The 13,235-nt window shown below is 36.2% G+C and overlaps 1 protein-coding gene across 2 annotated transcripts in view; it reads left to right on the top strand.

Moving 5' to 3' along the window:
• Nucleotides 1-13,235, top strand: part of CDH18 (cadherin 18) — a 947,353-nt gene that overhangs the window by 697,253 nt on the left and 236,865 nt on the right. The window lies entirely within an intron of this gene.

Below are 13,235 nucleotides of genomic sequence, written 5' to 3'. Positions count from 1 at the left end.
AGATGCAAGCTTGTGCATATAGATATGGAATTTGTGCTTTTAAGATTTGTTGAAAGAATTGAAGTTGAATTATCCCAGCACACATATTGAAAATCATTGACCTTAAACATATGGTTTTATTGGGGAGGCTGGGTAGCTCATTCAGTTGAGCATCTGACTCTTGATTTCACTTCAGGTCATGATCTCAGGGTTGTGCGATCTGGCCTTGTGTCAGCTCCGCATTCAGTGGGGAGGCACTTGAGATTCTCTCCCTCTCCCTCTGTCCCTCCCCTGCTCTCACTCTCTCTTTCTCTTAAATAAATAAATAAATAAATAAATAAATAAATAAATAAATAAAATAAATAAATATTTAAAATGGTATGGGTTTATTTTTGAACCTTGATTTCTATTCCACTGATCTATAGGATTATTCTAACCTGGACCACATGGTCTTAATCACTGTAGCTTTGTAATAACTTTTTAAATTTAAATATCCAATCTTCCAATCTTGTTCTTTCTCAGTACTTTTTGGCTATGTAAGTTACTTTGCAATTCCATATTAATATTTGAATAATTTGTTAATTTCTACAAAAAATTGAGATTTTGGCAGATAATCCAATAACTAAAGACTACAATACTAATATTTAAATTTTCCAGTTAATGAGACCAAGTGTCTTCCCTTTTATTCAGGGATTTATTTAAGAAATTCCTTTTACTTACTTTTTTTTTTTCAGGGATATTTTATAGTTTCCACTGTGTAAGTTTACTCTACTTTTATTAAATTTATTTCTAAATATTTAATTGTGTTTAGATACTATTTTAACTTTCTTAATTTAAATTTTGGATTCTTTACTGCTCCTCTGTAGAAATGGAATTTATATTTTTATACTCATATTGTATCTTGAAACTTTGCTGACCTTTTTTTAGCACTATTAATTTTTGGCAGACTGCTTGAGTTTTTGTTTATAAAAAGTCATGTCATATGCAAATAGAGCTACTTCTTTTCTTCTCTTCCAAACCAAATGCTTTTTTTTTTTTTTTTTTTTTTTTGACTTATATAGCTTTGCTAGAACCTTCAGTAGAGGTTGAATAGAAGTACCAGAGTGGATATTTGTAGTGCTTCTGATCCTTGGAAGAAAACTTAAAATTTTCACTATTAAATATAATATTAACTTCTGGGCTATTTGTAGATACACTTAATCAGGTTGAGGACTTTCTCTTTTATTTATAGTCAATTGACTCTTTTATCACAAAATGGTGTTAGATTTTGCCAAATGATTTTTCTGAATCTATGAGATAATCTTATATGTTTTTTTATAATACTTATACATCATCTCATATTGGTTGATTTTGGTATGTTTTAAGCAGACTTCGTTTCCGGGATAAATCATGCTTAGATGTTATATAATCCTTTTTTAAAAAAAAATATGTAGGATGCTGGATTTGATTTGCAGATATTTTGTTGAGGATTGTTGTTTGTTGTTGTATAATACTTACCTCGTATAATGAATTGTAAACTGTATCCTCCTATCTTTGGAGAAGTTTATGAAAGAATGATGAGAACTATTTCATCTTGGATGGATATCACCAGTGAGGCCATCAGGTTCTGGACTTTTCTTTGTGACTTCTTACTATAATGTTAGGATATTGATTTTCAAGACTACCGTGGAGCTGTAGGGGTTAGGGAAAGATGGGAATAGGACACATCAAAATACCACAGAGATTACTTTTCACACCAAGATTCAGCTGTTTTCTTGCTTACATTCTCCCTGGATAGCTACAAGTCATTGGTTAATTTCCCGAGATCTGAAAAAGTTGATTCTTATAATTTTTGCCAATATTCTCATCACTTTTATGGAGGAGAAATATTTTGAAGTCCTTAATTCACCTTTTTTTGTTGAAGTTTCCAACACATTTATATTTAATATAGTAATCGATGAGGCTGGTAGACATCAGTATTTTTGTTCTTGCTTTGTCTTTGTTTTTGTTCTTCGCTTTACCTTATTTTACATACATCTTTCAAAGTAATTCTTTTTAACTCTTCTATAAACTTTTTAAGCTATTCATCCTTTATTAATTTATAGTACTGGGATGCCTTGGTGGCTCAGAGACTGAGCATCTGCCTTCAGCTCAGGTCAGGATCCCAGGGTCCTGAGATAGAGTCCTATGTCGGGCTCCCTAAATGGAGCCTGCTTCTCCCTCTGCCTGTGTCTCTCCCTCTCTCTCTCTCTCTCTCTGTATCTCTCATGAATAAATAAGTAAAATCATTTTAAAAAGTCTTGTGGTCTTTGTCCTTGTCCTAAACAATATGCCTAAATAGCACAGGGCAGTCTCTTTTGGAATCCAGGTTGCACCACTTCACATCTGACACTTCCCATTTGCTGCTCTATTTCCTCTGCCCGCCTGACACTGGATACTTTTCTACTTTCCAACTTCCCCTTCACTGTTCATACATTCCCCTTCACAAATGCAGTTCCATAAATTCCCGTCTGTTTCATTTATTTTTTTCTACTTTTGTCATGTCTTTCAGTCAAATAATCCTAAAACTCATCTTACAATGATACTTGGCTTTACATAATCAGTTGTCCATTTAAATTGAAATTTTTGAAACATAGTTTTTAAAATATTTATTTCTTCACTGACCACTTTGGGATCTCATCCCTTCCAGTTGAGCCATGTCCTCTAGGTATTATTTTAGTATTCTGACTCCTTTTTTTTTGTAACTTTTTAATCTCCTTATTTATTTTTTATTTGATATCTTTATCAAAATATCATGAATTTCATGATTCATGATATTCATCTATATCATGAATTTTTATGAAAAATCCCAATTATCCTATTTCATTCTTTAATAATAGCTATTGAAAATCAGGTATCTATTGTATATTGGAGACATGGCAGTGAATAAATCTTGGCTGCTGCCCTCAATGGGAATCAAGTAAATCGGGAGATGTGGGACATTTCATTGGAAATATACCATGAGATGGTAACTACTGAATGATAAGCGAGGAGTTCTTTGACATCACCAAAGAAAGGCAGATTATTTGGATGAAAAATTCAGAGACAACTTCACAGAAGATGGGAAATGACTTATTTCTGGGCAGCTAAATAGAAAATATCTAGTTTGAGGAAATGTAATGTGGATGTTGGGCACCTGACCAGCTAGATTATCCAGTTTAGTTTCCCTACAAATTTGGTGTGAATGGTGAGGTGCCCAATGATTAGGTTAGACGCATAGATAGGAGCCAGGTGGAGGTGTGTCACATCTGAAGGCTTTGGGGAAGTCTCAAGTATTTTATTTAGGAAAGGATAAAATTTACATTAACAACACTAAACTATAATGTACATGGAATGGGCATGGAACAGAAAGAGGAGGACAGGTGATGAGACCCCTTAGGGGAAACTGTGATCGTCTCAGAAATTATAAGAGCATGAATTAACTCTAGTCACTGTGATGGAGAGAAGGAGCAGAGTTGGGGAGATCTCTAAAGTGATATAATCACAAGAATTTCAGAAGTTTTTAGTGAGGAGAAATGGAAAAAGATAAAAATCATCATTAGTGCTTATGATTTCATACTGAGTGACCAAAGCGGTGGTGGCTCTGGTTGTTCAACCAGAAACAAGAGAAAGTAAAGAATGAGTTCAGACCTACAGCTGAGTAAATTGGTCTTTTTGATTCAAGCATCTCAGACAGAACAGGATTCCATTCTGAAAAGCTTAACTGAGAGGAAAAACTGTGCACGATTGCAGACCACAGAATTTTTATTTCCACCTGCAGAGTTCTGTGTGCTCAACTCTGAGTTGAGAAGCTGCATACATCACAGAAAAACTTAGCAAGACACTTTGCATGGTCCCCTCCTTGAGACTCAATCCCCAGTTTCTTTCCTCCCCATTGAAAAAGCTTCAGCATTTCCATTTCCCAACTTAGGATCTGCTATTTGAGAAGTTTGCATTCTGCTTGCTTGTCTGGAGGGAGCTTTATCCTGTATTTTTACAATTAGCTTTCTCAAAAAAAAAAAAAAAAAGGTTATAACTACGCGGTGTTTGGTAACCTTAGAGCCATTTATGTTGAATTGATAAGATTAAATCCAGAACACAGATGAATAAGGTAAAAGTTGGATGAAAGTTAAATTTTAGGAAGAGTTTTATAAGTTTTTTTTTTTTTTTATCCTTCTATAGAAACAGAGAAACAGGAGTATAGATTGAGAACTTTGTGTCCTTTCCTCTGGGTAAACTTGCCAATGAGGGACAATTAGTTTCAGCTCCTGCATCTGTTAGAACCATCTCTACTCCATGGATCTGTCACTCTTTGTCGCTCACTGCACTAAACACTTCTTGGGGGTAAGGACCTGATTTATTCCAGAGCACTGCTTGGTGGGTAGTAGGATGGATGCGATTGTTTCTCCCACGCAGTCACACTTAATTGGCTTTACACCCAGAGTGAACCCAAGTCCTGTGCTGATTCAGGCCAGAAGAGCTGCAGAGAAATGAGGAAATTGCAGGCTTACCTGAGAGACATATGAGATAGGCGGGGATACAGATCCGGAGATTTCTAGACAGGCTTCAGCCAGACAAGATAGCCCACTGAGTAAGCATGGCCCGGCTTTACCTGGGCCCCCCAAAGCAAGCACCTGGGAGCTGGAGCTAGATTCAGGACAGGATGTGGCAACCTGAGGCGTGGCCGGGAGAAAATGATCAAGTTCTTCAGCATCTCAGACCGTGAATCGAGCAAAGGTCAGAGGCTGCACTTGGGAATGCGATGGTACCTGGGATTTCCTGGTGATTCTTACTGTGTTGAGAGCGGGCCGCAACATGGTGTGATTTTCCATGTAACTGGCCCCCAAACAACCCAGAACTGTTGTTCAGTCACAAGAAGAACATTCATGTAAGAAAAGTAAGAGAGGAACACCTGGGGGGCTCAGTGGTTGAGCATCTGCCTTTGGCTCAGGGCGTGACCCCGGGGTCCTGGGATTGAGTCCCGCATCGGGCAGGCTCCCTCTGCCTGTGTCTCTGCCTCTATCTATGTCTCTCATGAATAAATAAAATCTTATAAAAAAAGTAATAGATATTTATGCAATCAATTAAAACTGAAAGATATATAAAAGGAGATTGACACACTCCCTGCAGTGTAGACTTCCTTCTGCCCTCCCTCAAGTCTCACTGGCTTGGATTCTGTTCTTTTCTAACTCTCCATGTGTCCACGTTAATAAATACGAATATTCTATACAGGTAGCTTTTGCTATTTATACTTTGATAGAAGTCAGACCTCAGCTTCTATATTATTCTATATTATTCCAGCTTCTATATTATTCTATTCTACATTCTAATGGCTTTCTCAGTCCACAATGAATTTGTAGGCTGTCCTTCAGAGCTCACCCATTCATTTTGTCACTTTCATGATAATCCATAATCTATAAAACCATCCCCCTCCAGTTGGACCTGGAGATTCTTCTTCTTTTTTTTTTTTTTTTTGCCTCTGAAATAATCAATAAGCATCGTTCATATACAGGCTTCCTTGTACACAGATGTTCTAGTTCCTCTTGCTCGCCAGGACACTGGCATGTGTTTGCTTTTCCTTCTTCCTCTTTGTCTTTCTGGTCTCTCTGGCTTTTTAATTTTGCAGCATTACATGGTTAAGTCCTCCCTTCTACATTTATTTCATTGGTAATTGCACCCTGCTTCATTGCCTTAAATGCCACTCTTGTGCTGGATGTGTCTGAAATTTGTAAAGCCAACCACTTGTGTCTTTTGAGCGACAGATGGCATGTGAACATGGCCTCTGCATCTCTACTGAGATTGCCAAGAGATATACCATGGTTAGTATGTTGGAATTAAATTCCCCTTCCTAGTTCCTGTACCTGGTATCCTTACACATCTCCTCCAACTGCAATTTCAAGCTCTTCATAACCGTGGGAAAGAATCTCAAGCAGATGCCTTGATGAGTGCAGAGCCTGATGCAGGGATAGCTCTCACAACCCCCGAGGTCTTGACCTGAGCCAACATCGAGAGTTGGATGCTTAACTGACTGAGCCCCCCGGGCATCTCCATGATTGCACCGTTTCTGATCACTGTCACTATCACCCCGGTCTGGTCCACTCTGTCATCATCAATCACCTGTTACTATGGTGGCCAATCTACGACTTCTCCTGTTTTCATTTTGTTCTTCTATTTTCTGTTCTCTGCAATGAAGTAGACATGATCCCTCTGAGACATACATCAATTATACTATTATGCTCAAAACCCTCCAGTCTCCCTTTCTCTCAGGAAGTAATCCTCTGAGATCTTGCTTCCATCCATGAAGGAGACGCTCCAAGACCCCCAGTGGATGGCTGAAATCTTGGATAGTGCCAACCCCGGTATACACCGGGTTATCTTTTATACATATATACCCTTAGTAAAGTTTAGTTCGTAAATTAGGCGCAAAAAGATTAACAGCAATGATGGAACTATTATAATAATTGTGCTGTAATAAAAATTATATGAGTGTGGATATGGTCCCTCTCTCTTAATGCATCTTACTGTATTGTGCTCGCCCTTCTTATGATGATGATGCAGGAAGATAAAATGACTGCATGATAAAGACAAAGGGAGGTGAATGATGTGGGCATTGTCACACATCATCAGGCTACTGTTGACCTACTGGTGATACATCGCAAGGAAGATCAACTGCTTCTGGACCACAGCTGGCAGTGGGCAGCTGAAACCAGGGACAAGGACACCACAGACAAGGGAGGATACGGAATTTCTCTGATATTTTCTCCTACTGCCCTTCTCTGTCCATGCAACTCTGGTCACATTGGCTTCCTCCCAGTTTCTGGAATCTGCTGGTCATGTTCCTAATGCAATCCCTTTGCTCTTTCTGTTTTTCCTTCCTGCAGTGCTCTTCCCTAGACTATGCACTTAGTTAACTCCTTCAACTCCTGCAAGAATGTGTTAAAATGTTATCATTTTAATATGTCTTACCTGACTCCTTTATTAGATTTCTTTGTTACTTTAACAAATCACTGCAAAATTAGGGCCTGAAAATAACATAAATTTGTGGTGTCTGAGTGGCACAGTTGGTCAAGTGTCTGTCTTCAGCTCAAGTCATGATCCCGGGGTCCTGGGACCGAGCCCCATGTCCAGACTCCCTGCTCAGCAGCAGCGGGGGGGGGGGGGGGGTCTGCTTCTCCCTCTACCTCTTTTGCTCCTTGTGTGTGCTCTTTCTCTCTGTCTCTCTTTCTCTCTCTCAGATAAATAAATAAAATATTTTTCAAAATCCATACATTTATTTTCCAACACTTTAATAAGATGTTTAACATAGTTCTCGCTGGGCCAAAATAAAAGTGTGGGCAAGACTTCATTCCTCTGAGAAAGAATCCATCTCTTTGCTTTTCCCAGCTTCTAGAGGCCTCTTTTAGGTCTTGCATGGAGATGCTTACATTTTAGAGCCAGCAGTGAGGTGTTGAATCTTTCTCACAATTCTGTCTCTCTCTCTCTCTCTCTCTCTCTCCCCCCCGCTCTCCCAGCTGGGATCATTTCTTCACTTGTAAGGACTCATGTGATCAGAAATGTCCCCTCTAGAGAAACCAAGGTAATTTCCTTGTCTTAAGGACCTTGACCTCAATCACACATGTGAAGTCCTTTTTGCCATGGAAAGTAACACATTCGCAGGCTTCCAGAGTAAAGACATAGACATGTTGAGGGGCCCGCGTTCCGCCCACCATACTCCCATGTTTAATATCGAGGCCTCTCTACACCTGCCCAGCCACCTCTGATCTTTCTTCTCTTTTACTTTCTTTCTCTCTGCTTTGTGTGAGTCTTACCATTTCCAAAATATTATCTATCAATCATGTGTTCTGCTTACTGTATATTTCTCCCCCCTGGAATGAACACAAACTCTTCCAGGGTCGGAATCTCTGCATTAGTGATGTATTTAAAATACTAAAATGATGTGTTTACGTAGTGATGTATTTCAGTACCGTATTGAAGTACTTAACTTTAGTACTTTAACCCTGAGTACTCCAAAAATATTTGTTGGATATGTACTTCTGAAACTGATTGCCAGATCAAATGATAATCTCACATTTTATTGTCAGGTGAATTTTCTAAATGATTGAAGCCACTCACATTTCTATCATCTTCCTTCCCTCTCCCTTCGATATGTAATTACTGCTTTCTTATTTGAACAAAGAGCTAAAATGAACAGTAATGACAGAGTTTTAATGGGGATGAAAACATAACACATGCAAATGTGTGGACAATGGTTTGGGCCAGTATTTTTCCAAAACTGTACTAATGTTAGTACATGCTGAGGTTTTTTTTTTTTTTTTTAATTTAAAACCAGCTGCCAAGGCTGTCTCTCTCTCAGCTGGACCCTAACTGGCAGGTAAAGGAACACAGATGAACTCTGATAGAGAATAGGTACTCCAACGCCTCAGATGTCTCCAACTTTAATTGATTGGTTAGCACTTGAGATTTTCCAACAAAATATTAATAGGGAAATTCTCCACCAGCGACATGACTCCTGTAGTGCCCAAATATTTAGCACCCCCGGATAGGACTCTCTAAGTTATAGCTCATGGATATGCAATTATGACAACTTCAGACTTCAGAGATATTTTATAGCTTTTTATTTTGTATATTAAAATCTCTAATCTGGGATTCAGGAGATATAATAAACCTGTACTTCTCCTGTTCCTTTTCTCTCTTCCTCCTCACTCATTTGTTTCCTCGGACTCTAAGGACACACAGTGAGAAGTTAAATGCTAAAAGCCGAAATTCAACAGGAGACTTTTACATGTTTGCAAAGACCTCTGCTATTTCCAGTTAAACACATACCTTATTTCCTTACACACACCTAATTTCTTAACATTTTAAACAATTAATGTTAGATTCCCGGTTGAACAAAGTGTCTTATCACTACTATTTTTAATGTAACTTTTTACATATTAATGGATGCATAATTAAAACCAATGTTTATTTATTGTACAGGACCGATATGTTACCAAGAGACTATGATGATTTGATATGTTTTTTTCTTCTTTACATCAATTACTTATTAACAGTTCAGTGGAGTATTGTTTCATCGGCTTATGGTTTAAAATATAACACATTCCGTAAAAAAAATATAACACGTTCTGGAATCAAGGACACATAATAAATTTTAACAACATGCATTTTCTATGATCCTCACATTGCATTACTTGTATTTAATGTGTTGGGAAAATAACAGTAGTGGAATTGCTATCAAATATTTCTGACTTTATTCCTGAATTCCACCGGAATTTGTAAATACATGTTTCCTACTCATAAAAAACATACATAAAGCATGTAGCTTAAAATATTACAATTTTAAGTCAGTGGCCTCTCTTTTTAACATAGCTTGAAGTCCTCACTAAAAGCAACTTTTGAAATTAATTGCTCTGCCACCATCTTCTTAACCTTTTAAAGTTATTCTTCCCGAAGGGATAGAATATTTTCTTAGCGAGGGACTCTGCTTTGGAGTGAAAGCTATAAATTTTTAGGTCCTGATCCTAATGGGATCTGGGGTGAATAAATAGTTTTCTAGGAGGAACTCATGTGAGTCGCATGAGCTTTCTAAGTGCCATAGGTTACTACTTAACACTAAGAAGGGGACAATTTATTAAAGTAATGCCAGAGAAGTGGTCATTTTGCTTTACTTGGGTGATTATATTTTTTTCCTTCATTCTCCTCCCCGTTTCTGTTCTCTAAAGAGCAGTTAATTAGCCCTACTTTGTCACGTGACCACAAGCATCATCTCTTCTTGCTTTAGGACAATATAACATCTGTCCTTCAGCACAAAAATATCACTTACTTTGCAAAATCTCAGGACTCCAAAAGTATATTCCCACCGCCGTGTAAGAACCTGACGCTGTTCTCTCTGTGGTATTTCCAAGCTGTCTACTAAAAGGAGCTCATATATATGACTCAAATCAACTTTGTCTTCTAAATATTTTCACATATGTCAGTGTAAAATACAATGAAAATCCCTCTTAAATAGTCTAATAGCTAGCTCGACTCACAACATCCTATTTCACTGTTGCTAAATCAGCACCATGTATATGTCCAGAGTATTTCCCACCATATGTCCTCTACTCCCAGTTCTTTTGATGGATGTCTCATTGCTGCCTACGCCCAGAGATAGCACATTTGTATCCTGGTTATCTATATCCTGATTATCTGTATCAAAGAGCTGTCTCTCCATACCTTAAGATTTTTAAATCTACTACTACCATTATTGCTCACCCATTTCATTCATTCATTCACCCATTCGTTGTTTCTTCCCTTAAAAAAACCCTAATATACAACATGTGCTCTTCCAGGATCTTGAAACTCACTTATTAAGCAAAAGAAGTACAGCTGGTGTTTCTCTCAGGCTCCATCTCTGTTGTAAAGTATGTATTCCAACTGAACATTTGAAAATGGGTGGATGGTGGACAAGAGCTAAGCCTGAGAATAGACCACTTGTTGTTGCACAGATGGTTATCATCATAATCCTATAAGTTATTGATTTGACTACATGCTACTGTAATAGTTTCCCATCAGTGTTAACACATAAACTAATCATTCCAAGATTCAACTAGGCCAGATAGAGATTTTTAAAAATCCAATAATGAAATGATTATTGACATTGTATTGAAACACTCAAGCTAAGCATTACCAACACCTTATATAATTCAAATACATGTTTATAACATTTTATTATACATTTTACTATGCTGTCCAATAATATAAATACTGCTGAATTACAAATCACTGATTTTGTTGCACATCTATTTTCAAATTAGACATAAGTTCTGAAATATTTAGGCTTAGTTATTTATTAATCACAAACACTTTATGAATGTGGAACCAGATTCAAGTCTTAAAATCTAGGGCAGCTCGGGTAGCTCAGCGGTTTAGCACCTGCCTTCAGCCCAGGGTGTGATCCTGGAGACCTGGGATTGAGTCCCGCTTCGGGCTCCCTGCATGGAGCCTGCTTCTCCATCTGCCTGTGTCTCTGCCTCTCTCTCTCTGTGTCTCTCATGAATAAATTTAAACATTTTTTAAAAATCTTAAAATCTAAAGCCATAATATTACTCACATTTTTTTCCTTTTATTTGAAGTGACTACCATTCTATATAAAGCATAGAGGGTGGATTTTTTTTTAATATTTTATTCATTTATTCATGAGAGACACACAGAGAGAGGCAGAGACACAGGCAGAGGGAGAAGCAGGTTCCCTGTGGGGACCCCAATGTGGGACTCGATCCCAGGACCCAGGGTCATGGCATGAGCCGAAGGCAGATGCTCAACCACTGAGCCATCTGGGCGTCCTGAATGTGTTATATTTTTAATATATGCTTTAGAATGACAACTTTACTATTTCTCTTAGGTACTTCCATTGCTGGTCTACATACATAAGCACATTCTTTAAATATGATTAACTTTTTAATAATAAAACCATTAAATTCTACATAAAGTAAACATCAAAATGACCTCATTAAGAACATAGAAGAATATAAAAATATAACTTGAAAATAAAAGTCAATTGTCATCATTGCAATGTCTTTCTGAAATTAGTTGTTAGAAGTGTAGTACATTGCTCCAAAAGGATTTTAAATTAGTTATATAGATTTGTAATTTATATATAGCATAACAATAGCTAATAAAAATGTCTCATGGTTTATTTAAAAGCAAAAGTGTTTGAGAAAATGTTTTAAAAAACATTTGTTTAATAAATATGTTGCTTTTGCATTTTTATGATATTTTGCAGGTGTCTGCTTCATAAATAATAAATCCTTCTTCTAGGTGTTAAAAAAGATATGTCAAACAAACACAAAGAAATTACTAAATACATTTCCATCCATGCATACAACTATCTCCACACAACTCATTCTGCATTCTACATTCAGTAGTTAATTTACTAATGAAGTGTGAATCTTTGAACGCTATGTTTTTCATATTTTGCTAATGGATTTCTTCCTCCTCTTTATAAAGCTGAAAAAAAAAAATGTATTTTCAAAGGATATAATTTGTTGAATCTTGCTAAGTTATTCCTATCAGAATTTGTTCCTGTTTATATCTTATGTGTTTTTGAGAAAGAAATAGGATTATTTTTGATAAACTATTACTTATATTTCAGTTGCCTTCATTTTACCATAGAACAGTCCTTTGTCATAGTTTATTATATTTTTCCATATTTTATCTTTTTAAAATAAGTCTTCTAAGAGTTCAGAGACTTTAAAATAATCTTTGAGAAATTTCTCTTTATTATGGCAAGAAACTTAAAGGCTATAGGAACAAGGTTATATTTTTCAATGTTTCCAGAAATGAGCTAAACGTGAGTGATTGAGTTTTTATAACCAAAAAGGTTTCATATGAAGTATAACTGTTCACATCTCTTGGGAGAAACAATTCTTCAATTATATGTTTGAGATATAAGAAACTATTGTGTTTGTTTCTAGCAGTGGCACCTATGGAAATATTTAACTAAAATGCTACAAGTTATAATAGATAATGAAATATGAATTATATAAAGTTTAAAAGCATTTCCTGGGGTGCCTGGGTGGTTCATTCGATTAAGCGTTCAACTCTTGATTTCAGCTCAGGTCATGAGATTGAGCCCCATGTTGGTCTCCATGCTGCTTGGGATTCTCTCTGCCTCTGCCCCTCCACCGATGCTCACTCTCTCTCACTCTAAAATAAATCAAATCTAAAAATAAATAAATAAATAAAGTTTAAAAAGCCTTTCCTGATATTTAAATGACAAAAAAGTGTTTTTTAATTATCTTAATATGTATTTTCTTTCTTACTAAATAGTTCTCTACTGAAGCATTACTTTTGTGATATTTATCAAAAGATATTCCATTATTTTTATTTTAATCAGTGATAATTTGTCAGTGTATTTTAATTAATTAAAAAAGGCCTATGTATTGGTTAAATGAATCACTGTTATTTAAATTTCTAATTAACATTTTCATAATTAAAAAAATAACAATAAAATAAAAGTGCCTGGCTGGCTCAGTCAGTAGAGCATGTGACTTCTGATCTCAGGGTCACATGGGTTTAGAGATTATAAAAATAAATAAACAAATAAACTTAGAAAAAAAGAAGATACTCTATTTTAATGTTTTTAATGTTCTATATCTGAACAATTAATCTGGAAAATATTATTTTTTACTTTTCAAATCATAAAATTAATATGTTTGAAACAATAAGTGTCCCTCTTCTGGAAATCTTTAATAATTTAATAATAATATTTAATAATTTAA

The sequence above is a fragment of the Vulpes lagopus genome, chromosome 3 (genome assembly GCF_018345385.1).
Source record: "Vulpes lagopus strain Blue_001 chromosome 3, ASM1834538v1, whole genome shotgun sequence".
NCBI classification, from domain to species: Eukaryota; Metazoa; Chordata; class Mammalia; order Carnivora; family Canidae; genus Vulpes; species Vulpes lagopus.
This window is presented reverse-complemented; position numbering and strand designations above follow the sequence as displayed.